At 42.2% G+C, this 27086-nt stretch overlaps 1 protein-coding gene across 3 annotated transcripts in view; it reads right to left on the bottom strand.

Moving 5' to 3' along the window:
- Nucleotides 1–27086, bottom strand: part of LOC147306095 (metabotropic glutamate receptor 4-like) — a 201107-nt gene that overhangs the window by 162296 nt on the left and 11725 nt on the right. For 2 of the 3 annotated variants that reach the window (XM_086276116.1, XM_086276114.1), the window contains exon 2: nucleotides 23638–23695. The exons of the other annotated variant lie outside the window; for it this stretch is intronic. The gene's annotated coding sequence lies outside the window, so the exon portion shown is untranslated. The remainder of the gene's footprint in view (nucleotides 1–23637; nucleotides 23696–27086) is intronic. 3 annotated transcript variants of the gene reach the window in all.

The following is a 27086-nucleotide window of genomic DNA, read 5'->3' as shown; positions in this document are numbered from 1 at the left end:
AATCCAGAGAAAAATCATCTTAAATGGAGATCAGCTCCTACTGAATATGAAAGTCCTATTGAGATAACAGTGCAGGCCTTAAGACTTCTTACAATGCAAGCAACTTTCAGGAGTCGTTAAGAGGACTTTTTTAATCTGTAGATCTTTGTAAAGATAGGAGAAACTGGCTGACCACAGAAAACTGCATCAAACCCTGAGAAGCAAGTTTGAACTTCATCTCATTAGAGATGAGTTTGGATTTCTCACTCAATAAATCAATATCGTTACACCATTAACACTGTTCTAAAGCTTCAATTAATTTCATTACTAGACAATTTATCCATCTTGCAAGTGAATGAAGCTCCATTAATGGGTATAACAGACTTCTCAAGTGTTGCAAAAATCATTGATCGGATATACGTCTGCATCATTAGATGATGAACATATTTATAGTAGCTTGCCATTTACAGGCAATAAAACATTTAATACGGGTAAACTTTTGACCTTCTTTCTTACCTTCTTACATAAGAACTATAATTATATATCTATCAGAACCACAGAGACCATATCATCCTGTTGCGCTGCAGGTTTGAGATACTTGCAAAAGGGTCTTATGTGCAGTTTCTTTTTGTGAAGAAAATAATCTGGATTGATCATCTTGACAAACTAATAAAGTGACTACACAGCTTCACCTTTGTCTAACTGAATCAGCTTTTTGCAATGGAGCACACTCAATGGCAACTGAGCCTATGAAACATATATACTTCCTCGTTAAACACTTATCAGAATCCGTTAAGTTTGTTGTAAATAACAGGCTGTTGAGCTCTTCACCCAATGTCCAGAGCTCATAAAGGCTACCATTAGTACTGGAATGAACAGATTTGTACTAGCAACAAACTAGAGATACTATTCAACTAAAGAGTGTAGGTTTGTATTTTAAGCATTTAATATAATGTTTATTGTGTCTGAATAGAGAGGTTTTTGTTCATATTTTGTATAAAAAAAATATTCATTATGCTTGCACTTTCCCTTGACCGTGTCACAGATCGCTTTTTTCATACAGCATCAGCCTTGGATGAGTAACTAAAGCAGTTTTCATTGACAAAGTAACTTGCTTACAACTACTGTTAAACAGAAACATAAAGATGTATTTGTGGACTACAAGTAAAGGCAATTTTTTTATTTGGATGCATTTACAATTTTTGAATGTAAGGTTGCAATCCAGTGTAAATGGGGTCTTATATGAAAATTGGGTATATTTTTAAGTTAGTTATTCTTTTTGAATGCATGAATTTCCCAAGGTAAGCTGATTAAGGCTTGTTTGCTATTATGCAACTACACTGACGACGCTAACGGCGTCAACGCGTTAGCATGGTTAGGTCTTTGACGCAGTAGTGCGTCCAGCCCCACGGATGGGGTGATCCACGTTAATTCGCTAACAGAGATTTGAAGTGTTAATGTGGTTATGGCTGGTTAACGCTGACAGCACTAATATATATATATATATATATATATATATATATATATGTATATATGTATATATATATATATATATATATATAAACTAACTAAAATAAAAGTATAAAAGTTAATGTCCTAAATAATCTCTTAGCAGTGACTATTGGTAGAGTTTTTTATGCCAAGGTCTCTATGAAATTATTCCAGTTGTTTGTGAATTCCCTTCCAAATGACTCATTCGTTGCTCCCTCCTCTCTCTTCATCCACTCATCCTTTCAGTACAATCACCAGGTATAATCTGAAAACTCCCTGCCCTTCATGGTACATTATGTGATATGTCTTGGACTCTGTAGTCTAGTTTTTTTAGCTGCAGCAGTGTTCGCGTGGAAAGAAGAAGTGGAAAGAAGTTCTCCTGGGAAATGCTTTAGGAAGTCTGAGGCATTGTTACTTTGCATTTCCACATCACGCTATGCATTCTCATAGCATGCTATGATGTCTCAAAGTGTGTGCTGCGGAGGAGCTCTGTTAGTTTAATATTTGATATTTCCTATGGGGTCCACTGTGTGATGATCAAAGATGGAGACAACCTTGAAATGCCTCCCTCAATTTACACATGGAGCGTATCAGTGAGAGAAAGTAGGCTGAAACTGTGGAGGCAGAAAGAGATTATAGTAAAGACCGCCTGTATTAAAACTGAGAAAAAGGAGAGGCAGAAACTAGGGAAGAGAGTGAGTTGTGTCTAAAGAGTGGGGGGAGGATTCACAACCTCAGACCCCATACTGACAGCTAATTAAAGCTGTTAGGCCCATGATTATCACTTTTTGATTTTCACTATAAGGCTTTCAGCAAAATGTAGTCTTTTTCAATCCGGTTGGTCACGCTGATCATCCTTACTGAAACAAAAACACACTGCCTTTGACACATAAACTTAAGGACCCATGTAGAAGTTCTTCTGCCTTCTGCATGAGTGTTAGTTTGCGCATATTGATGGAATTTGAGCTATGACTTATTCATCCTGGTTCATCTCCTAAAAAACACACAGTAATAGAGTTCTATGACCCGCTAGTGTTTGCTGAAAAGTGCAAATTTCCAAATTAGCTGAAATTTGGCAGGGCTATTTATATAGGATGAGGGCTTTCAAAGCTATGAAAATAATTCAGTTAAATCGACAAAAGTATGTCTGAATGAAACTGGTTTTCCCATTGAAAAAGGTCTACTGATGATTGTTTGAATGACGGGCACGGTGGCGCAGTGATTTGGACTGTCTCACAGCAATACATGAGTTAAAATCACTCGTCTTTTCTGTGAGGTGTCTGCATGTTCTCCCCCTTCTTCTGAAGTAGATAAAGTAATAAAGTAGGCCTTATTCAGACATGGAAAAATGCACATTACACATCTGTTAGTAAGGCTTGTTGATATGTAATCAAAGTTTTTTTATAAATATATAACATAATTTAAACATAACACCAGCCATTTCAAATAGTTCTCTGGGAGGATATTCATAATGTTGAACTGAGTTTTTGAGATGGAAATTGACAAAAACAGCTCAAACTCTGTTCCCTGTCTGCCCCCTTGCAGAGGCAGTACGTTGGTGTGAACTAGTGGGAGTGATTGTAACTAAAAGTAAAGGAATTATTGTGCCGCAGTCCTGAAGTTTTGAGAGAAGGTGATTCCGACGGTATTCAATCATCCAACAAGCAATTCTAAAGAAGTATACTAACTGCTTATAGGAATTCCCGAGTATATATTAAAGGAACGACGTGCTCACACAGTGTTTGACATCTGGCAGGCAATTGTACAGAACAGCGGGGAGTAAAGAGTAGGATATTCTTACAAGTCCTCACACAGGTTGTATAACTGATGGATTTACAAGTTGAAAAATTACCATTGTGGGAATAAGGCACACACACCCACCTCTTATAGCAGCTTTTATATGTTTTTGCATCAGTTACCTCACTTCCTATAGAACACTGCTGCCTGTGTTTACAGTGCCCTAAGGACTGACAAGTGATGAATTCCAATTTGTTTTTTTACATATTCACTTTTTAATGCAGTTCACACGAATAAAAATGTAAATATGCAGTACTATGCCAAAGTCTTGAACCTTTTTATTTTATTTTATATCTATATATTAAGCCAAAATTTCTATTTATTTTAAAGTGGTCTCGAGCACTTTTTCAGACTATCTGAAGTTTTTTCTTTGGCTCCTTTTTCACTCATTTGCAGTCCAGTCCTTGTACTTTACCATTTCCATATGAAGCTTTTGTGTTTGTATTCAAGCATTTTTTTGTATCATTCAAGCAAGTTGTTCCAAAATCCAAAAATACCAAATATACAGTGGGGCAAAAAAGTATTTAGTCAGCCACCGATTGTGCAAGTTCCCCCACTTAAAATGATGACAGAGGTCAGTAATTTGCACCAGAGGTACACTTCAACTGTGAGAGACAGAATGTGAAAAAAAAATCCATGAATTCACATGGTAGGATTTGTAAGGAATTTATTCGTAAATCTGGGTGGAAAATAAGTATTTGGTCACCTCAAACAAGGAAAATCTCTGGCTCTCACAGGCCTGTAACGTCTTCTGTAAGAAGCTTTTCTGTCCCCCACTCGTTACCTGTATGAATGGCACCTGTTTGAACTCATCATCTGTATAAAAGACACCTGTCCACAGCCTCAAACAGTCAGACTCCAAACTCCGCCATGGCCAAGACCAAAGAGCTTTCGAAGGACACCAGGAAAAGTATTGTAGACCTGCACCAGACTGGGAAGAGTGAATCTACAATAGGCAAGCAGCTTGGTGTGAAAAAATCAACTGTGGGAGCAATCATCAGAAAATGGAAGACATACAAGACCACTGATAATCTCCCTCGATCTGGGGCTCCACGCAAGATCTCATCCCGTGGGGTCAAAATGATCATGAGAACGGTGAGCAAAGATCCCAGAACCACACGGGGGGACCTGGTGAATGACCTGCAGAGAGCTGGGACCAAAGTAACAAAGGTCACCATCAGTAACACACTACAACGGCAGGGAATCAAATCCCGCAGTGCCAGACGTGTTCCGCTGCTGAAGCCAGTGCATGTCCAGGCCCGTCTGAAGTTTGCCAGAGAGCACATGGATGATACAGCAGAGGATTGGGAGAATGTCATGTGGTCAGATGAAACCAAAGTAGAACTTTTTGGTATAAACTCAACTCGTCGTGTTTGGAGGAAGAAGAATACTGAGTTGCATCCCAAGAACACCATACCTACTGTGAAGCATGGGGGTGGAAACATCATGCTATGGGGCTGTTTTTCTGCCAAGGGGACAGGACGACTGATCCGTGTTAAGGACAGAATGAATGGGGCCATGTATCGTGAGATTTTGAGCCAAAACCTCCTTCCATCAGTGAGAACTTTGAAGATGAAACGAGGCTGGGTCTTCCAACATGACAATGATCCAAAACACACCGCCCGGGCAACAAAGGAGTGGCTCCGTAAGAAGCATTTGAAAGTCCTGGAGTGGCCTAGCCAGTCTCCAGACCTCAACCCCATAGAAAATCTGTGGCGGGAGTTGAAAGTCCGTGTTGCTCGGCGACAGCCCCAAAACATCACTGCTCTCGAGAAGATCTGCATGGAGGAATGGGCCAAAATACCAGCTACTGTGTGTGCAAACCTGGTAAAGACCTATAGTAAACGTTTGACCTCTGTTATTGCCAACAAAGGTTATGTTACAAAGTATTGAGTTGTATTTTTGTTATTGACCAAATACTTATTTTCCACCCTGATTTACGAATAAATTCTTTACAAATCCTACCATGTGGATTCATGGATTTTTTTTTTCACATTCTGTCTCTCACAGTTGAAGTGTACCTCTGGTGCAAATTACTGACCTCTGTCATCATTTTAGGTGGGGGAACTTGCACAATCGGTGGCTGACTAAATACTTTTTTGCCCCACTGTAACAGGTTGACGGTCATAAATATATATTTTTTGTTTTATTATAGTAGCCACTTATAGGATTTTAAGTTCAGTTTTGTGTGTTCAGTTTAGTATTTATAAATGATAATGATCATTAATGATTATTCGTGATCATAAGGTGTTACCGAGACATTTGTTAACCTAGTCATGCAAACAACGCATGACCTTAATTTATCTACATTTTGCTCCAGTCTCTTTTATGTTAATCAGATTTGTTTGCCAGTACATTTATGCAATTAGTGCATGTCTAATAAGCGGCTCTGCCTTATTATGCTGCTGTGTCTATGCTATGATTTTTCTTAATTAATTATTTATTTTGTAGAGTTTAAAATTTGCATCACCGCTCTCCAACTAAAATATATCGATTACCTGGTAAGGAACTGAACTGACATTTTACTTCAGTCCTCTGAATGCCAAGTTCTGCAGAAGTGTGTGTGCCATGTGTAGTGAGATGTTTGACCTTCCTTAGAGAAAGAAAGCTTCCAGCTGTTTGCAGAATGAAGTAGGTGGGTCTCTGCTTTACACTCTGCACTCAAGAACATCTCATAAAGGTTTCATGCGGTTGTGGAGTTCACAAGAGCCATTTCACTTCATCTTGGTGTTTGTGAAGGTACTGCAGAATTAGCTTTGTAGTGTGAATGGTGACATTTTCTTAGGCGACATGAACATTATGAGCAAAGAATGTGTCTAGGACTACTTCTGCTTGCTGTTGTAAAAATGCCTAATCATCTTTGGCTTGTACTATGTCACTAAGCTAAACAGCCAGTCTGACTAAACGGCTGCCCATCATAGATCCAGCGCTGTTTTTAACTTTCTGCATATTATGGTTTCAAATCATTTTTCTTCTTGTAACTCTAAACCCTGTGCAGTAGCTTTTTGTTCCTACTGTTAAATGATCCAGATGTTTCCTTTCATACACGCATTCACATTCAGTGATTGCAAAGCAGTTTTTAAATCGCTGCCATTTGGTTGGAACCAACTTTGAGTAACTCGTGTTTATAGTATGTTGCAATTTCTGTTCAGTTTTTGTTCATAGTGTAACAAACAGGTGCTGTTTAAATTCTGTGTTGTTTGGTGGACAGGTTATGGGCTGTCCTGCCGTTTCTGCAATTTTTTAAACTAAATGTTATGACTCCTTTTAAGTTATTAAGTTTATTCATGTTTAACCCTTCATTTTCCTGATCAGCTGATGCAACCATGCCACAGTGTTAGTTTTATTTAGATCTGTAGATGTAGAGCTGCCCTTTAGACACACTTTATTAGAGTCAAAGTAGCTTGCAAAGAAAAGCGTCTGGACTTCTTTAAATTGCTTGAAGACGTTTCACCTCTCATCCGAGAAGCTTCTTCAGTTCTAAGGTCAAATGGTGGGGAGTCCCAGATTTAAACCTATTGGGAGTATCCCCCCACAGAGGGACAAAAGGACCCCCTGATGATCCTCTAATCGCCTGAGCCAAGGTGTGAAACTGGGTGTGGGTCCCAATCAGCCAGGGTTTCGGGTGAGCTCATTGTGAAACCTGGCCCCACTTTATCATGCAAATTCCTGAGATCAGATGGCCCAGGATGTGAGTGGGCGTTAAGGCGTCTGGGGAGGGATCTCAAAACTGGATTATAGATGGCAGACAGTTGGTGTCGTAAACCACCGCCTCTGTTCAGTGACTGAGAGCCTTCACAGACACAATTTATTAGAGTTAAATCAATTGTTTCAGTGTGGATGGAGTGATATTTTGGAAATTTATCTGTTGGAAACTGGCGTATAAGTTGCTGCCCATATAGTTCATCCTAACGCATGGTTCCAGTGAACAGGATGCCTCTTAAACCTGAATTAAAGTCAGATTATGTCAATACAGTAATTACTCCAAACTTGCAGGGTGTCATCTCCCAAGCCTTCATATTATTGCTGCACAATCACTGTCTTTATCAATATCTGTTAATTAAGAGATGAATCAAAAGTGTTGGTGGAAATGAGCAGTCAACTCAACAGGAAAACATACTTTGATCAAAATATATTCCACCTGCACAGTTGTGCGTTGGTTAGCACTGTGGTCTCACAGCAAGAAGGTGCTGAATTCAGATTTAAAGGCTGACTGGGACCCTTCTGTGGGGAGTTTGCATGTTCTCCCCCCGTCTATGCGGATTCTCCCTGGGTACTTTAGCCTCCTTTACTCAAATATCCTCCACAGTCATCAGATCTGAATCCAATAGAGTGCCTTTGGGATGTGGTGAAGCAGGAGACTCACTACATGGATGTACAGGCAACAAATCTGCAGGCACCGTGTGATGGTGTTGTGTCAATATGGACTAAAATCTCTGAGGAATGTTTTCAGCACCAGAAACTGAAACAGCTGTTTCAACCACTCACCTTAAGATGGAAACACTTTCTTTTTTTACTTTCACTAATGATTTTCACTGGATCTGCACTTTCACTGTGCAGTTGTATCACCAGATATGAGATATCCCAGGAACATAAATACTTGTGATCTATGGCACAGCTGAAGTGCATTTGCTGCAGACACCAGAGCTCTTCAAACAAACAAGTAACGACTAAAAATGTTGAAAAGTTGCCTGCCGCCACTTGAATTGGACTCATCTATAAGTCAGGGTAGAGGATTTATTTAGTTTAAAAGTCAAAACATTTCTCATCTGACGTTATTTCACCCTCCCTATTCTGCTGGCGACCAGATGCAGCATAATTAAATGTTAATCTCTCAAACACTTCTAATGCAATATGCTTTAATATAAGCCCTTTAGTTAGGAGAAACGATAGTGCTTTCACACAGTAAATATCCCTTGCTGAAACTTCTTATTGTATTAAAATGGAAATGCCTTTGAAAAGACAAAAATCCTTAAATCTAACATCAAATAAAAATAACATTTTGGAACAATAAGCGACTATATGCTGTGAATGGGGCTAACAAATGTAGGAGTGACAAATACAGTGTTTTCAAACTTTTTACTTGCTTGTTTCACAGTTCCACAGTGAATAAATGAATGTATCTGCCGACTATAAATGGAGCAAACAGATTATGGCAGAGTAGAGAGAGAGCAAGGCAGGCAATGTCTTTCGACTTTTAACCAGCGTAGCAAATAGCTCTGTCTCCGTGGCACCTCTGAAAAGCTAGACTCAATCCATTAAACTGGCAGTTTGGTGAACTCTGCACAGCCCTTCAGAGCTTCAAAGCAAAAGATATATCCTGATGCTCCCTCATGGCTCAGATCCCATGCCTGAAGTGAAGAGCTGGTGCTTATCCTTAAAGACTTCGAGTAAGTTGAAGACGCTGGATCCTCCAAATACAAATAATACGAGACTCACACTGTGCGCATTCAGGAAATCACTCCACTAATTTAATTAGAGTGTAAAACAATAAAGAGCACAAAGAATCAGTCCACAGAGAAGCTCTGTTATTACATGATAACGGCACAATCCGTCCCTTGGATAGGCATAATCGCTTCATTAGTGTCAGATCTCTCAGTGTTAATTTGCAACTCTGGCTGTTATGAAGACTGTGTGAGGGAGAGGAAGCAGCATTTTTTTTAAAAATTAAAAAAAAAAAAAATCGACATCTGCCTACAAGTGAACATGACATTATACCCTCAAGAGTGGTTCTGGTTGAGGGTTTAGCTGTCTTGCCATTTTTACTCACTGTAGGTGGCTGGGTAGAGAGAGGTGACAGACTACCATGGACTCAGGGTGCACTCTCACTGCTCCCGGCCAGCCATTCAAGATGACAAGTGTCACTGCGCCATACTGATCTCTTTTCCCCAAAAACAACAGCCTTGACCGCCTACAGGGAATATTGTCCAATTTGGTTATTTTATCAAGTTCTTTATTGTAAAGATGAGTAAAGACACAGAAGAGACTATCACACCTTCTTATCCCTTAAGTACCTCTTTGACCTGTGTTGCAGTATACTCTTTTTGTACAAAAGAGCTGCATCTGCAGCATCTCTTGCTTTTGTCAGACCGTTGTTTGCGATCCTGGTCATTAAATCTTGTGTAAGTGATTTTCATTCTAAGCCTTTTCCTTGTAACCCCAGGTTTTCTTTCTTGGCACTTACTCAGAGGAAGAGAGGAGGGTCTCTTGTGTTGGCCAAACCTCTGGTGACAAGCCTCATTACATAACCACTGGCAAAAAGTAAAATATGCAGCAATAGGAGAGAGGCAAATATGCTGCAGTGAAAATGGCCTTTGATATGTCAGACATGTGATATAATGTTTCTGTGATTTTGTGTATCATTGGATTCATATTAGATTTTGTAGTTGTGACATTATTTTTTTGATTAATGCTTTGATGTTGTTGTTTTCCCTTTTGTCTTGATCCTTTTTAAAGTCAGTTGAAATGTGTCTTTTAACTACATTCTCATCTATATCACATTGTTTATGGCTATTGAAGGTACAGACAGTTAGTTATATTAATGGCCTAAATAATTAAATGCCCACTTTAGCCTAATATTCTTCCTTTTGTTCAGTTTTCTCTGCACCATAGGCAGCTCAGTGATAGTACTATTGCAGCTAATGTCCTCACTTCAACCCACTGCATCAAGTTCATCCTTTCAGTCCTCCTCTTTTTGTTACGGTTGGAAGGAGGACTCAAGCGCAGGACTCCGGTACTGATGCTTACAAGAAGAGTTTATTTACAAGTCACCAGGTGTATATACAAGAATGTGCAGGGGGGTGTTATATACAGCTGAGTGGGGGAAGAAGGGGTCTCCAGGGAAGTCCAAGGGAAAGCATACGTTCTTCAGAATATCCACTCACACGATCACAGGTTCACACTCCAACACTGCCACACGGGAAACACACGGGGAAAAATCCAAGAGGTTCTGTAGACAGGGAGACAGGGTTAAGGACGATGCACAGAGGAAAACACTCTTCACTAAACTTGCTGTAGCTTTGACTTTACTAACGCGTGGTAGACAACGATCCAGCGACGAACAGCAGTCACCTCCTGGCTTAAATGCTGCTCCCCTTAATGAGACACCTGGGTCTCATCTCCCGAGGGCGTGGGCCAAGGGCATGAACCCACAGTGAGTTCCGCCCCGGCGAGAGAGAAGAGGAAGAGAAACAGAGAGGGCTGATCAGCGTGCAGCTGATCCGCCTGGCCGTGACAGTACCCCCCCCCCCTGACGGGAGCCTCCCGGCGACCCCCAGGCTTGTCAGGGTGAGCCGCATGGAACGCCCGCACCACACCCCGATCCAAGAGGGCCGCCCGCGGGATCCAAGAACGCTCCTCCATCCCGTAGCCCTCCCAATCCACGAGATACTGCAGACCGCGCCCCCGGCGCCGGACATCCATGATCCGCAAAACGGTGAAAGCCGGGTGGCCATCAATGACCCGGGCGGGTGGAGGGGGTCCGGAAGGAGGGCACAGAGGACTAGAGAGACACGGCTTCACTTGCGACACGTGGAAGGAGTTATGGATCCTCATATTCCGGGGCAGGCGAAGGCGGACAGAGACAGGGTTAATCACAGAGTCGACCTCAAAGGGACCGATGAAAGTGGGAGACAGTTTCTTGGACTCAGACCTGAGGGGGATGAATCTGGTAGACAGCCAAACCTTTTGTCCAGGTGTGTAGGTGGGAGCAGGGGTCCGGTGGCGATCCGCCAGGCGCTTATTGCGTTCCACCGTGCGGAGAAGGGAGGCCCGAGTCGCTCTCCAGGCGCGCCGACACCTCCGAAGATGCTGTTGGACAGAGGGAACAAAGTGCTCACCCTCGACGGCTGGGAAGAGTGGCGGTTGATAGCCCAAGGACGCCTCGAAAGGGGACACACCGGTGGCAGAGGAGGTAAGGCTGTTATGAGCATACTCAATCCATGACAGTTGCTCGCTACAAGTTGACTGGTTAGTGGAGACCAGGCACCGGAGAGCAGCTTCGAGCTCCTGGTTGGCACGCTCCGTTTGGCCATTCGTCTGCGGGTGGAAACCAGAGGAGAGACTGACCTGAGCTTCGAGGGCACTGCAGAACTCCTTCCATACACGCGACGTGAACTGCGGTCCTCTGTCTGACACAATGTCCGTGGGGATGCCATGGAGGCGAAACACGTGGTCAGCTAGCAGCCGGGCGGTCTCTAGAGCAGTGGGGAGCTTAGGGAGGGCGACAAAATGAGCAGCTTTGGAGAAGCGGTCCACAATGGTGAGAATCACAGAGTTACCTGACGAGACGGGCAGACCAGTGATGAAGTCAACAGCGATGTGCGACCAAGGGCGGCTCGGAGTCGGCAGAGGGTAAAGGAGGCCAGAGGGTGGTTGATGGACACTCTTGTTTTGAGCGCAGGTCGAGCATGCGGAAATATACTCGCGGACGTCTTTGGCAAGGGAAGGCCACCAGGCGAAACGTTGGAGGAAGGTAATAGTGCGGTGGACCCCCGGGTGGCAGGTGAATCTGGCAGTATGAGCCCAATGTAACACTCGTGACCTTACTGAGGGGGGGACGAAGAGCAACCCTGGAGGGCCCGTTCCGGGGTCCGGTTCTGTCCGCTGAGCCTCTCGAATAGCCGACTCGATCTCCCAGGTCAGGGCCCCGACTACACAGGTGGGCGGTAGAATGGGAGAGTCCCGAGTTGCGTCTTCGGAGGCGGCGAATTGGCGTGAGAGGGCGTCTGGCTTGACATTACGGGAACCGGGTCTGTAAGTGATCATAAACTGGAATCTAGTGAAAAACAGGGCCCACCTGGCTTGCCTGGCGTTGAGGCGTTTTGCCGATCGAATGTACTCCAAGTTCTTGTGATCGGTCCAGACCACAAACGGCTGGGCAGCACCCTCTAACCAATGGCGCCACTCCTCCAGGGCTAGCTTGATGGCTAGTAGCTCTCGATCTCCCACATCATAGTTGCTCTCTGCAGAGGTGAGACGGCGTGAAAAGTAGGCACAGGGATGCAGCTTACCTCCTTGCTGCTGGGAAAGCACCGCCCCCACTCCAGCGTCCGAGGCATCCACCTCCACAACGAACTGCCGGTCGAGATCGGGTTGGACGAGAATGGGCGCCGAGGCAAAGCGGTCCTTCAGATGGGCAAACGCACGTTGAGCCAGCCCATCCCAGCAGAAGGGAACCTTGGGAGAAGTAAGACGGGTCAGAGGCAGGACCAGTTTACTATAGTTGCGAACAAAGCGCCGATAAAAGTTCGCGAACCCCAGAAAGCTTTGAAGCTGTTTACGGTTAGAGGGGGTCAGCCAGTCAACAACGGCTTGAACCTTTGCGGGATCAGTCTTGAGGTTACCCCGATCTATGACGTGGCCCAGGAAGGAAACAGTTGAGACATGAAACTCACACTTCTCCCCTTTAACAAAGAGACGATTTTCGAGGAGACGCTGAAGCACTTGCCTGACATGGCGTCGGTGGTCGGCGACAGACTGGGAGAAGATGAGGATGTCATCCAAGTAAATGAAAACGAAATGGTCGATGAAATCTCGGAGCACGTCATTCACGAGAGCCTGAAACACAGCTGGAGCATTGGTGAGACCAAAAGGCATCACAAGATATTCGAAATGGCCCAGGTGAGTATTGAAAGCCGTCTTCCACTCGTCTCCCTCCCTAATCCTCACCAGATGGTAGGCGTTGCGCAGGTCCAACTTTGTGAAGATGGTGGCACCCTGAAGCAGCTCGAACGCGGAACTCAGCAGAGGGAGGGGATACTTGTTTTTAACTGTGATGGCGTTGAGGCCGCGATAGTCAATACAGGGCCGTAAACTTTTATCTTTTTTGGTGACAAAAAAGAAACCAGCAGCAACAGGTGAGGACGAGGGGCGAATGAGACCAGCGGCAAGTGACTCATTGATGTAATTTTCCATGCTTTCCCGCTCCGGTCGAGACAGGCTATACAACCTACTGGTCGGAAGCGGCGCGCCTGGGAGGAGGTCAATCCCACAATCGTACGGCCGGTGAGGGGGAAGAGAGCGTGCCTTATCTTTACAAAACACTTGCGCCAGGTCGTGATAGTCAGACGGTATGGAGGACAGATCAGGCGGTTCTGAAATAGTTTTATTGAGTGGTAGGTTCATGGCGGGGGTGGCGGCTTTTAAACAGGACATGTGACACTCCTCCCCCCACCCCGAAATACTCTTTTTCCTCCAATCAATCACAGGGTTATGTTGACACAGCCAGGGATAGCCCAAGACTAGTGGAGTGAGTGGGGCCTTAAAGACGTACAACTGTATGGTTTCAACATGATTGCCGGAAAGAGACAGGGAAATCGGTTCTGTGACATGAGTAATGTCTGGAAGACGCTGGCCACTAAGGGCTGTGACTTGGAGTGAATGAGACAGAGGCTCCGTGCTAAAACCTAACTTCAGTGCCAGCGAGGCATCAATAAAATTCTGTTCTGCCCCGGAATCAATCAGAGCGTCGAGAGAATGAGTCCTGAGACGAACCGTTAGCTTAGCCGCAATCATGAGACGAGGAGGAGACTGAGAACATGAGACCTCGCCCACCCGTACACTCCTCACTACCGGCGGGCGCTGTCTTTTAGCCGCGCCTGGCAATCCATGGCAATATGGCCCTTGCGGCCACAATAATAGCACTCACCGGCCCTCCAGCGACGATACCGCTCCTCGGGCGACAGACTGGAGCGGCCCAGTTGCATGGGCTGTTCACTTTCTTCCGTGCTGTCCAACGAGTGACTGCCGCTAGGCGCGCCCCCACCTGACGTCTCCATGCGCCCCGGGGGCCTCTGGGAAATGTAGTTTCCGATTCCCCGACGCGCCCGTAGGTGCTCATCCAACTTCACACACAGCGTAATCACATCAGACAAGGTCTTAGGAACATCTCTCATCATCAGTTCTCTCTTTAACTCATCACAAACATTATTCAGGAGAGTACTTATCAATGCCGACTGCCCCCAGCCAGTCTCTTCGGCCAAGGTCCAGAATTCGACCGAAAAATCCGCCATACTCCGCCTCCCCTGCTTCAAATTTAACAGTCTGTGGGCAGCCGCCTCCGCTCCGGTGCCTCTTTCAAAAACACTCTTAAATTTGGTGAGGAAGTCCTCATAAGAAATGTCCGGGGCTGTTCTCAAAACAGCTTGCGCCCAGTTTAATGCGTGCCCGCGTAATAGTTGAACCATAAAGGCGATTTTGGCCCCATCTGTCTCATATGTTCTTCGTAACTGACGGAATTGTAGTGTGATCCGAGTCAAAAATCCACCACATTTATCGAACTCACCCGAGAAAGGCTCCGGCGCTGGTAACGATCGCTCCGGTGGTTCTGTGGGGGCCGGCGTGGGGGAAACAGGCGGAGCGGCTGCAGAGGGACTGGGAGCCGATAGCTGAGGAGAAACAGACGGAGGGGGTGAGGGTGGGCTTACCGACGGTAGACGTTGAGCGAGGGCTTGAGTGAGTGCGGCCAGTTGTTGATTTATGTGCCGAAGCATGTGTTCGTGGCGTTCCAGAATTGCCTCCGGGGTGAGGACGGGTTGCTGGGTGGGATTTGAGTCCGCTGAGTCCATGATGGCTGGATCGTTATTGTTACGGTTGGAAGGAGGACTCAAGCGCAGGACTCCGGTACTGATGCTTACAAGAAGAGTTTATTTACAAGTCACCAGGTGTATATACAAGAATGTGCAGGGGGGTGTTATATACAGCTGAGTGGGGGAAGAAGGGGTCTCCAGGGAAGTCCAAGGGAAAGCATACGTTCTTCAGAATATCCACTCACACGATCACAGGTTCACACTCCAACACTGCCACACGGGAAACACACGGGGAAAAATCCAAGAGGTTCTGTAGACAGGGAGACAGGGTTAAGGACGATGCACAGAGGAAAACACTCTTCACTAAACTTGCTGTAGCTTTGACTTTACTAACGCGTGGTAGACAACGATCCAGCGACGAACAGCAGTCACCTCCTGGCTTAAATGCTGCTCCCCTTAATGAGACACCTGGGTCTCATCTCCCGAGGGCGTGGGCCAAGGGCATGAACCCACAGTGAGTTCCGCCCCGGCGAGAGAGAAGAGGAAGAGAAACAGAGAGGGCTGATCAGCGTGCAGCTGATCCGCCTGGCCGTGACAGTTTTTCTTTTTCTTCTTCCTGCCCTTCTTTCTTTGGAATATTTTGATCTTTGTAAATCTAATTTGGATTTTATTTTAGGTCAACTTAAACTGAAATTTTAACAGTAATAGTAATATTTTTGAAGCAGAGACTTACCAAAACATTGCACTGCTGCAAGATCAGTGCTTACTTTAGAGATGACTAATGACATTTTCACTACTAAAAGCTGTTGTGAAATTTAAAGACTACACTCTATATGAAGCCAGTCCCCAAGAGTGATATGAATACAGTGCTTGAGTTGGTCCCCTCTGTCATTGTTTCTACTAACTGCTAATTAATCTCTTCTTTCCCTGAAAAAATGTAAAGCATAACCAGTTTGACAAAATCACATTTGACTGCATACGGGCATAAAAACAGCTTTTGTGCATCCAGTGATAATCCCTTAAATGTCTGAGTAATGCGAGTCAGCATCAGTTGAACCAAGCAGCAACTTGCAGAGTTAGAAAACTAAACCAGTGTGGAAATATCAAAACCTACAGTTCCTTGAATTTCTTCAAAAAGCCAACCCCAAGTGGCTTACATACCTTTGTTAAAAGGTCCAGCTATGCTGCAGATATACCGTGTTTACAGCCAAGCAGAAAACATAGTTTTGGTTTAAAGATTGCGCAAACCACCGGGTGACATGATGGTGGCTTGGTCCATTTTTTTATACACAGTCCACTTTAGCTCTGGCAGAAGACTACAAGTTTGTGCCTGCAGAAATCTGGGAGTGTGAATAAACTAAATTAAGCAAAACTCTGGGAAATAGCTGCATGCATGCAATACAAAAGCTGCTTTTATGTTACTAAACTAGCTACCAGCCATGTAAGTAAGCATACACATTCTTTGCAGGCACACTTATGTATTGCGTGCCAGATTTTTGCTTGCTTAAATATTGCAGGTAGTGAATAACTGAATCATGTTTTCCCATCCCCTTTAAGCCAGAAATGCAGAACAGACTCTCTGACGCTCTGAGGCATAAGGGTTTATCAGTTTTGTTACTGTACCAAAGTTAGGTGATAGATTCAGTACTTGTTATCTTGTCAGCCTGTGGATATAACTGCTGATTCCTGATTCATGCAGCCAGCAGACTTTAGAGAAATCCTCTGCTGGAGTTACACACTTTTTTTGTGCTGTTATTTGTACCTTTTTGCAGTTTGCTTAAATATTGAGTTCAATAAAAGAGTAATCGGATATATTAAATCTCTCGAGTAGCATTGATGATATGATGATATAGATGAAAAAAAATGCACAAAATACAACAACGAAGTTTGACCGCTGGTGCAGTTACAGCATTCAGACAACAGTCTTAGCTTTAGGCTATGATATGCACAATTAGCACCCTTTTGATTTGGTGGCAAGATCAAAATATTGGCTCCTTGTTTGTTAATTAGGACAGTTGCCTCAGAGGAACAGAGCTATTAAATCAAGATAATTATCAGACAGTGCCCCATGACGAAGAGGAATGACAAAGGAACTTGTGGCCAGTAACCTTGGCAATGGATGAAGCAGCCAGTTGTGGTCAACAGGCAGGTTTTTTTCCTTTAATGATGTCATACCTGTGTATTCGTCTTTAAATTCAGCATCCTGTCTGCAGAAGTGTAGCTCAAAAATGTATCTTGTGTGTAATTTAATAAGGTCAGGCGAAAGTAATGAGCCCTTCTTTCTTTTTGAAAAGCCATTGCTTTCCCCCAGAGAACCATTTTTAGCTGCAGATGAGTTAAAAAAAAAAAAAAAAAAAAAAAACACTTTATAGTGCAGGTGTGATAATGGCATATGACTAATTCAAATACTCTACACGGATGCCTGAAATGAACAGAAGAGTGTTTTTATGAGCGGTGCTGACTGGCTGATTCATAAGATTAATGTGACAAGGACAAAAAAGAGAAACGAGAAACAGATAAGAAAAACATAACAACGAGAATTTTCTTTCAGAGGGCTCATGACCTTTAAATTGAATATTCCACATGACAACATCGTGATATTTTGAACTTTTCAGTTCCATTATAACTCTAATTTACTGTCAGTGTTGGCAAGATACGCACATGGTCCTCCTGGGGTGCGTTCTAGTGCTGTTATCTTTAAAAGAATATTAAGTGTTGTTACTGTTGCAGATGAGGTAAAAAAAAATGTAATGACCCAAATCTGGGGAAGACCTTTGATTGTAAAGAACAAAGGAAGGAAAAGGAGCAGAGAAGAGAGAAGCAGTGCAATCCTTCTCTGTTTTCAGCCAGGAACTCACGGAGGAAGTGTCAATCTGTCAGAGGCTGGATATAATCTTCTACATTGTGACGCATGAGGAGATCATGGTGCCCTGTCACCGGTAGTCCTTGTCATTGATTAAGGCTTTTCATCCTCCATTGGGCTAAGCTCTGGGCCGCGCGCACTTTGTCTTGTGACATGCGTAATTTCCTCCTCACAGTCTCCCCATCTTGATAGTGAGCTAATAGAAACTCTGTCCAGATCCACTTCTAATGAAGACAGATCCTCAGATGGCCAAGCAGTCTCATTTATATTACTAGTCTTTCAACTTGTTTTAAGTAGATTAGACATGTTCTATGCGACAACCAAAGAGAGAAGGGTGGGGGTGGACGGTGGGGGGTGTAGGAAAAATAATTCATAAAGGGATTTCACAAGGCTTCATAATTTAAGCAACAACATAGCTTGGCTAAGAGTTTGCTTGATCGCTTTACAATTACGAGGGCTGTCATAAGAGATTGTAAATGTAATCAGAGAGTTGTAGATGTTCTTGGAGAAGTTCAGTTTAGTGTGGCTCAGTTGAGAGAATTGTAGAGGTGAAAAGTTACAATTATCATCATGACTGACGCCACATTAGCCTCACATTAAAATATCTAGCACATCTTTTTTGAGGGTAGAATGAGGAAGTGGGCAGCATATTCTTCTTCAACTTTGAATAAATTATTATTCTTATTTTTAAATAGGTGTCGATTAGTTTTCCTGGTGTCCTGCAAACACTTTCAGAACTGTTTTGGGTTTTTTTTTTTTTAAATAAGATGAGAAAATACTGAGATCAGTCATCTAATAACATTTCCTACGGACTGTATATTTTTGTGTAGGTGGTAGATAGAAAAACATATAACAGCACAAATATAGATAAAATCCTACACAAGTTATCTAAAGCTTGGCATGTTGTGCTTTAAGGTTGTATTTTTCCATTACTGCAGCAACTGACCTCAACCAGACTTACATTAGCCTCTAATGATCCTGTGCATCCCACTCGAGGCTCGGGGGAACGGGCAGCTCTCTGTCACAGACACTCTGGTTTAATGAGTTTGTTAACCAGTACTGCAAATAATAATTAAGTACAGCAGGTTTTTAGATAAATCTTTGTCTAACAAGTATCTTCACTGTAAAACAAACAAATTATACTAGATGACTAATCTGGTAGTCGTTAGTAATGTTGCAGTTTGTTTGTGATTTGTACTCAGCTTTGCAAATTTTTTGGTCATTCCATTGAATTGTATCCAGACATCTGGATGTTTAGACATTGTGCTGAGCCTATCACCTTGTCGCTGTTCCATTATGGGTGCTGTGATACCATAAGATCAAACGTTCTTGTTTAAAAATATCTAATAAAAATGTAAGTTTGTCTAAAATAATCTAAGTCTGTTTCCACAGACAACTGTATTTGTGTTGGCAGAATCTATTTTCGAAACAAATCTGATGGTGTGCTCAAAGTCCTCAAAAATTTGGACTCAAACAGTCCTGTAAAAATCATTATCAGATTGGTCTGACAATGTCAACGCTATCAGCCTCAGAGAAATCTGATGAAACAGATGTGATTTCTTCAGACTCTTAACCTGTGGATTAAAAGCTGTCACAAGATTACTCTGAAGTGTACTGCAAGAAAATTAAGAGTAAGACAGAAGTAAAACATACCCATTTACACCTTAAACATCAAAATGTGGAATCTGAGAAAATTAAGAGGAAATATATTTTTGGTTGAAGTGCCCTGAAAACCTGGACATCCAAAATATGACAAGGGACCCTTCTAAGGTGTTACAAGCCAGTAAGACCAGAATCCAAAATTTATAGATATATGCCCAGTTGTCGTATTTGTGTTTTTTCATATAAAACTTTTTGATCTGAAAAGAAATCTATAGAGGTGTTAAGTGCAGACTACCAGCATGGATTGGAATTAAAAAGAGATACTAAAGTAACCCAAAAGTTATACATACATGTAGTTTTGTATATGCTTTGGAGAAAAGTTGGTACTAATAAGGAGATTTACGGTTACTAAAATGTATTACTCATTAACTTGTATGTTGAGGTTTGCAAGCTAATATTTTTGGTTCTCCATGTTGTCACATTGGATGGCCCAAGTAGCTCTAAAGTTGCAATTTATGTTGTACCTTGTAGGCAAATACACTGGTCTAAATTCCAATAAACATCTAAGCTATTCCATTACATGCAGCACCACCAATCTGTCGGTGGAGATTATTCCAGAATTCAACCCTGTGGTCATTTATGAAGGGTGCAACTTTAGAGGAAATGTGTTGTGCATTGGACTGGTGGATGCTAAACCCTGCAAACACATTAACATCAAAGAAAACTAAACTCACCAATATATATGCATTAAACATTAGCCACTGAGCTTTAGTTATCATTGCTGCTACAGAGAGAAGGCCACCAAACAAGGTGGTGAAATTACCCAGGAAAACATGCTGAACTCCATGGGGAAAAAAATCCATAAAATGGAAAATAATGAAATGACTTTCTGGTGAACTTTCAGCAGTAACCCCCTTCCTCCTCATAATTAAAACAATGCAGCAGGATAGCAGAAATCAGTGGCATATAATGTATACCAGAGCAATGAATGTATAAGGTGTAATAGATTGTGAAAGGAGCAGTCTGATGACAGAGATGGAGCATTTCATTAGAAAGGTCTGAATCAAGTCTGCACAGGTGGGTTTAGTGCAACGCTTTGATGGAAGACTGGAAGTTAAGAGTGCCTACACAGTACACCTGGAAGATGGCCTTTGGTTCACACAATTAGAGTTCCTTAGAGTCAGCACTATTTTGCATATTATTTAAATTTGGGGGGGAAAATAGCCAGACTTGTTCCTAGTGTTCAAAATTCTAATATAATCCATTGTTGTCTACTATTGTTCTTAGTATGCAGAGATATACAAAATACCAGTACAGCCATTCATTTAAATATCTAATTCAGTTCAGGTATGAGGAACTGACTGTGGACTCAAGTGGAGACACCAAGGAAAAGGCAGCTGAAGATCTGCAAGTGAAAACAGCACAAAACGGATTCATATAGGAACAGAAGTCATGTCACTTTGGCTAAAAGCATTTCTCTTCTGTACTGTGCAGGAACTTGGTTACTATTGATATGCAAGTAAAAGCCTAACTGACAATTATGAGAGCTGACCTTAGTGCATTATTGGTTCAGATTATATAAAATATGTTATAATGACTCCCCTACCTTCTTATACATGGGTTTTAGAAACTGAACATTTTAATTCAAAGAGAAGACTGGTTTCATGTGTGTTTGGGGTTTTTTTTTTTTGGTTACCAAAAAGCCATGAAACTGCAAAAACAATTTCTTGTTTCAATTTCTTTAATAAGTAATTTCTTTTCGAAATAGTTCTTGATGCTTTGTGAAGAAAAGGTTCTATATAAATTCTATCTAAGCGTGCTTTTACTCTACTGGCAGCATGTTATGCAGACGACTGTAGATACTCATACTCCTTCATACATATTGACATTATTTTGAACCAAACACTTAAAATTCAATAAGACCTGTAGCCACTTTGTTGTTGTGTAATTTGGCACACCTCAGCCACCCGTCCACTCAAACCATTTCCGATGAGGCTTCGGCGAACAATAGCTGGATCAACTGAAGGGCCAGATGCATCTCCCAGGTCCTGTGTGAGGTCTTTACTTTGTTAGGCCTGACACTTTTGCTTTTGTCACCTACTTCTTTGGTTTCTCTAAAAATTTTAATGGCATGCCATTCCAAGATATGCCAAGGTTTTGGCTAACAGCTCTTTAGGAATCATCTTGTTGGTGCAAAAATCCTATTTTATGCCTGTCAAACTGTGTTATGTTTGGCATTTTTCATAGATCCAATGAACGAAATGAGAGCAAATTATATGTTTTTCCCAAAGGCTACTAAGAATAAAGTGTCTAAAGATACTGTTTAAATGGGTACTTTGCCAAGTTGTCTGTTATGTGTAGACACAACACTGATAACATCCCTGAGATGGGTGAAATTTTTATGCTTTAATGAAAGATCAGCATCAGTGGTTCAACAGATAAAAAGAAACATTCTTCTGAAAATGGTCAGGTACAAAGACTGGACTGAAAATTATGGACAAAGCAGCCAATGCTGAAAGAAATACTTTGAAAGACCTTCAAAACTAATGCTCAAGACTGCTTTAAAAATTACAAGTCTGTGTCTTTAGATGCAAATTATAAAGGAATAAAAAAGAAGAATTATAAAGAAAAAAAGGTGGCTCAAGACTTTTGCACAGTACCGTATGTCCTCCAAAACAAAACTAGAGCAACTTGTACAGAATTTGCCTTTTATGTGCCTTTTTATGCTTGTTTGTTTTTTCAGAGAGACGATGTATATTTTTATTCTTACAATCGAGTATGTTGGTGGAACCAGTAGTACTTAATCTAGCGGAACACCCAAATATATCAAATGCACTGCATGCCACGCACCGATATTTCTCTACATGGGTAAGACATCCAGAAAAGAAAAGCCTAAGGCATTCTAACAGTACCACTGAATGTGTGCGTGTGTTTCGAGTATTGCTCATATTATGGGGACCTAAATCTGTTTGCACAGTCAGATAATAGGAACAAGAAAGCAAGTAGTGTAGATAATTAAACTTTAATGTGAAGCCATGCCCACTGGGGTAATATTAGGCTAAGGTTACGTTAAGTTATCAGTAGTTAGGGCTAAAGTTAGACTAAGTCTCCATCATACATCAGTGCAATGTCTTAAGAGGTAACAAACACACAGCTGTGTACGTGCATTGTTCGGCTTCATGCTGCTGAGTTGTGAAGCAGCTGGGGTCTGGAATAGTGTTTGTATTGACTGAGGAGAGTCTACAGTGTCCCCATTAAAAAGTTGTAAACAAAGACAGGACACGGTGTGTAAGTCAGATGAATTTCAGGTATCTTGAATCATGAAACTGCCCACTGAAAATGCAACACACACCTGTGTACAAATCTGTAGACCTTCTTGTAGTAAGCAAGGAGTTTCCTAAAATAAACAGTAGATGGGCATCTTTTTAAAACATGTAAGCACTGTTATTACAGTGTAAGTAAATATGTCATATTTCCGTTATATTTACATGGGATGTTAGGCAATTAGGCATCTTAATTAAATGCTCGAACCAAGTAAAGTGGCTGCTTTTGACATAGAGAGCAGCTCTACTCCAAGGCCCTCTTGAATCACTGAACTCCTCACCATATCTCTAAGGGAGAGGCCAGCCACCCTTTGGAGAAAGATCATTTCTGCCGCTTGTATCTCCAAGCCGTTTTCTGCAATCACTACCCAGAGCTCATGACCATAGGTAAGGGTAGGGACGTAGATTGACTGCTAAATCGACAGTTTGCTTTTGTGCTCAGCTCACTCTTCACCACAACTGACCAGTACAGTGTCTGCATCACTGCAACCGCAACCTCAATCCGTCTGTTAATCTCTTGCTCCCCTAACTCATGAACAAGACCCAAGATACTTAAAGGACAAACAGACCAGAACCTCCGCCAGACGTTCCCAGCACACCTTCATTATAGGTTTGGGTGTGCCAGGTCTTTCCAGCATCCTTCCCCATCACCTGATCCAACTCACCACCAGGTGGTGATCAGTTAACAGCTCAGCTTCTCTCTCTCTTACTCAGTTGTCCAGAACGATTGGAAAATCAATCATTGACCCGCAATGTTGGGTGTCTTGGTCCCACGTGCACTTATGGAGATGCTTATGTTTGAACACAGTGTTTGGACGAACTGTGGTTTGTAGAGAAGTCCAATAACAATATACCATTCAGGTTCAGTGCCATTGATCACATGAGCATTGAAGTCTCCCAGTAGCATGATGGAGTCACTGAATGGAGCACACACAAGCACACCATTGCTATGACCGCACAGACTTATTAGGGCAGCTAGTTAACAAAGGCACCAGCTGCACATGCTTCCTCCAAATGGACTAGGAAGTAGAGCAAAAGGAACAACTGGGCCTACCTGATGTTGAAGCTGTCCGCAAGGGAATACACTCCTGGCCTGAATCTCCAACCATCGTCTGTAGAAGACATGAATGAAATTACTTACTTATTCCTTTCTTCTTTTTCTTATTTTCAGGAGATAAAATCAGGAGGTCCAGTTCTTTGTGTGTGTTTTAAAAATTTATTTACCCAACACATAGATATTATACATGAAAGCTGGGACTAGTTGACATTGTATCCCTTGTGTTGCTTCTGCTTTAGTAATCAGGACTTGGTGTAGATACAGACATCTCATTACCAGTGAACTGAAGTGTCATATTCAGGAAGGGCAGGGGCAATGACAAGGATTCTCTGACTAATGGCTTCTAAAAGATCAAAACACCATTAACTTGACCTGCAGCACACATAGTAGCCCGACAGACCCATTATGAAGCAAAACACAACAAGTGAAACAACTAAAGCCTCTAATGGCAGCCTCCCTTTACAGTTTAATGTTGTTAAACACAGCTCCGTGGATGTTGTTGGAGAGTGCAATATGATTGCTGCGCTGAACTGTTGACAAAGAGTGCGGGAGACGTTGAATAAAACATCATCCAACATGTTTGTTTTTTTGATTGCTTGCATGTTTTACTTGAGCTCATTTGCACCAGCCAATCAACTGTGAGCTGAGGTAGCTTGCATGCACTTCTGCAAAGTCAATATGTTAATGCATTTTGCTCAGAAGCAATACTACTGTGCTGCCTCATACTTATCCTAAGCTTCCTGTCTTGCTTCGTTTATATTAGATTGTGGAGATTTGACTTAGGCAAAACAAGCAGAGTGGGGGATTGCAAATAAATCATTTCCACTGTCTGCTATCATTATACCTATGTTGGTCTTTGAAGGAGCGTAGGGTATAGGATGAGCGCTTCCTATGAGGCATTTTCAGGCTAATTAGAAAATTTGATCTAAATGGTGGATCTATAAGCATTCCCTGTAGAACAGAACAGGAGCAAAAGGAATTAGTGCTTGGTTTGAAATCTTTTTGCAAGATTCGCTATGACTTAACAACTTGTCACGTCATGAAAACTGGCCAAAATCAGAACTATTTTTAAAAATCTTTTTTGACATTAAATGAATTTAGAATTTTCTCAGTCGCTGCAAAAGGCTCATCCATCCCACCCCGCTAGGCACATAATTGAATATCTCCTTGTGGTTCTTTCTTTGGAGCCAGTCACTGTGGCACACAAATTGTAATCAAGGCCAGGAATAGTTCACATAGAGATGGGTGGCTGTTGACTGCAGGATTTAGGAACTCATCTGAGCCTTCCCACTGCTGCTGGCAAGAGATTTCTAGCTGGCGCTGGTGTGCAGAACAAGGACTAATCTGTAGTGGTCTGTTGCAGCTAAAAGGAACTGGCCCTGAAGTCATGTATTATGGAAAGAGTGGGGATCATTTTTCCCACTCATTTCTTCAATCATCTGCTGTAGACTTATTGTATCTAGAACATTTATACTGAATACATTTATGTTTGGATTTTATTAATTTTATTGTTTGGTTTAAGATCAGTTTGACTGTGCAAAAGAATTTAGTTTTTAAGGCTCATGGGGGAGTTTGTAGACTAAAAGTCTTTAGTCTAAAATATGCTCATACATATTCATGAGTAGTGGGCAGGCTTCGACAGACTAACAAAGAAAGCGGGAAAATTCCTCAACTCACGCATTGTGAATATCAATGAAAAATGCAGAAGCAGCCCTCCTTATTAAACACAAGCCTTGTGTTCCTTTTTAAGAGCATAAGAACAGGACACAGCAGAGGGTTAATGTCGTGAATGCAACAAAGATTATGAAACCATATAAGGAAAAAAGCCTTGTTATAATTGCCCTCGAAGCAGCATCACAACCTCTGGCCCCCATGTCAAAGTTTTACAGATTGTGAACAAGCCTCTTACCTCTATTATGCTTGCATGTTAGAATTAATACAATTAAATAGGGACTGTGGAAAAGGAAGCGGCATGTCCAGTGTTACAAAAACTCCTAACCAAAATACCATTAAAGCTGATATTTCTGCTCTAAGCAAATAAAGTCAAGAAGATTCAAATGACCTGAAGACATCATACCAAACAACAGGTTAAGTGCTGACTAAGCCTACTAAAAGAAAAGATGAAATAATTCCCATGGACTCTGTGATTGAAATTAAAATTGAAAATTGAAAAACAGCGCAGCTTCACCGCACGCAGCTGAACAGGTAACCAATTAAAAGTTTGTTTAGTTCATGCTGACTGCTGGGAGAGCATGAATAAAAACATGGTTTGTCAATGTTACTCACACCAAACAACAAGCTGATTACTGACACTGTCCTTCCAAGAAAAACAACATTAGCACTCACTCAGCAAAATAACATTTGTTTAGATTCTAGTGACATAGTTTCCTGTTGCTCGTGTCTAAGGCAAGGACGATAATACTGGGTTATTTCTCTAAAGCCACAAAGGCTGCAGAGGAGGAAGTCGGATAGACAGGACAACAAAACGCTGAATTTAAGCACCCTAGATTATGTTTGTTTTCCTTTTTGCACTGACATTTGACATAGGTTTTTATGTAATCTTACCAAAGCTAAAAACAAGCGTTTTATTACCCAGATGGCTAAGGTCCTAAATCTCCTCTCCTGGTACTGATTAAGTCCCTGAAAACTCATCTCTGTTCATCAGAAATACATATTTAGAAGGTTTTTTTATTTCAATCAAAATTATCCCTTGATGCTTTCAAATGGCTTAGATGTAATGCCACGCCTTTCCCTCTTTTAGTATGCACAGATCTATAAATATGCAAATTGGTCACTGCCTGCGAGCTCGAGTATACCTGTTTATCTTCCACTCCGCTCACACGTTAAGGGTACAAACACATAAATACGTTTTCCTTTTAAAACGTGTAGCTTTTACTACTTTTGTGACTGGTGCTCATTCCACGACCCCCAAAAACCCAGCTGACAACGTTTTGGTATTCAAACTACAGCAATAAGCTCCTGTGTAGTTGGACAGATTACAGAAGAGACTTTTGTAAATATCAATGCAAACATCCATGTTTTCTTACTGACGGGGTCTTATAAGTCACAAAACCTTTATAGCTAGGCTTACATAGCCAAACATGATTTTAACTGGGGGTACCACCCAGTTATATTAATGCCCCCTTAAGTATGAATATAAATCTTTTTTTTTTGTGATTGGTTTACTAGTGGACAATCCTCTCACTCTCACTATGAAGCTGACGCTTTCTTTCTCATATTTACCCTCCAACAAGCTCGATCGTTGTGGCACTCCAAAGAGTCTCTCACCCCTCGGTCAGAAGAATTCCAAATAAACCATCTTGGATGGCACTTGGTGACAGTAGGTCTGCTGCTTTAAAGATCTGATGTGAGCTGGAATACCATTTTAGCTGGAACCTGCACCTAGTGAAGAAGCAGCTCATCTGCTGCATCGAGTTTACTGGGGC

This window comes from Aulonocara sp. 'chitande type north' Nkhata Bay, linkage group LG20, assembly GCF_057382095.1.
Source record: "Aulonocara sp. 'chitande type north' Nkhata Bay isolate Kocher_YH1m ecotype deep benthic linkage group LG20, A_spYH_male_GT1.1, whole genome shotgun sequence".
NCBI lineage: Eukaryota > Metazoa > Chordata > Actinopteri > Cichliformes > Cichlidae > Aulonocara > Aulonocara sp. 'chitande type north' Nkhata Bay.
Note: the sequence above shows the minus strand (reverse complement) of the source record. Positions and strands in the feature narration are given on the sequence as shown.